Source organism: Arachis duranensis, chromosome 9, assembly GCF_000817695.3.
Source record: "Arachis duranensis cultivar V14167 chromosome 9, aradu.V14167.gnm2.J7QH, whole genome shotgun sequence".
NCBI lineage: Eukaryota > Viridiplantae > Streptophyta > Magnoliopsida > Fabales > Fabaceae > Arachis > Arachis duranensis.
In genome coordinates, this window is record NC_029780.3 from 72,963,050 (window position 1) to 72,963,955 (window position 906).

The 906-nt window shown below is 39.5% G+C and overlaps 1 non-coding gene across 1 annotated transcript; it reads right to left on the reverse strand.

The window, feature by feature from the left end:
• Positions 1-433: 433 nt before the first annotated feature.
• LOC127741915 (small nucleolar RNA R71) lies at positions 434-542 on the reverse strand. The gene has a single exon (XR_008003103.1). It is a non-coding gene; the product is annotated as a small nucleolar RNA R71 (small nucleolar RNA).
• Positions 543-906: the final 364 nt, after the last annotated feature.

Sequence of the window (906 nt, forward strand, 5' to 3'; positions counted from 1 at the left end):
GACAGAAATTTTTGAAAAAGAAGAAAACATGGCAGCCAAAAATAACAACAATGCCAACAATACAAGGAAGATGTTTGGTGACTATGCTGCACCAACTTCCAACTTCTATGGAAGAAGCATCTCAATTCCTGCTATTGGAGCAAACAACTTTGAGCTTAAGCCTCAATTAGTTTCTCAAATGCAGCAGAACTGCAAGTTTCATGGACTTTCATCAAAAGATCATCATCAGTTCTTATCTGAATTCTTGCAGATCTGTGATACTATTAAGACCAATGGGGTTGATCCCGAGGTCTACAGACTTATGCTTTTCCCCTTTGCTATAAGAGACAAATCTAGGACATGGTTGGATCACAACCTAGAGAAAGGCTGAACTCTTGGGACAAGCTGGTCAAATGCTTTCTTGACCAAATTATTTCCACCTCAAAAGATGAGTAAGCTCAGAGTGGATGTTCAAACCTTCAGACAAAAGGAAGGTGAATCCCTCTATGAAGCTTGGGAAAGATCTAAGCAATTAACCAAAAGGTGTCCTTCTGACATGGTCTGTCTGAGTTATCCAAGATGTCATTGGACCACTCTGCTGGTGAATCTCTTCATCTGAAAACGCCTGCAGAAGCCCAGGAACTCATTGAGATGGTTGCAAATAACCAGTTTATGTACACTTCTGAAAGAAATCCTGTGAATAATGGAGTGACTCAAAAGAAAGGAGTTCTTGATATTGATACTATGAATGCCATATTAGCTCAGAACAAAATATTGACTTAGTAAGTCAATATGGTTTCTCAGAGTTTGACTGGATTGCAAGCTAAAGATGCCTCCTCTGAAGGAGAAGCTTATGACCCTAAGAATCCTGCAATGGAAGAGGTGAATTACATGGGAGAATCTTATGGAAACACCTATAATCCTTCA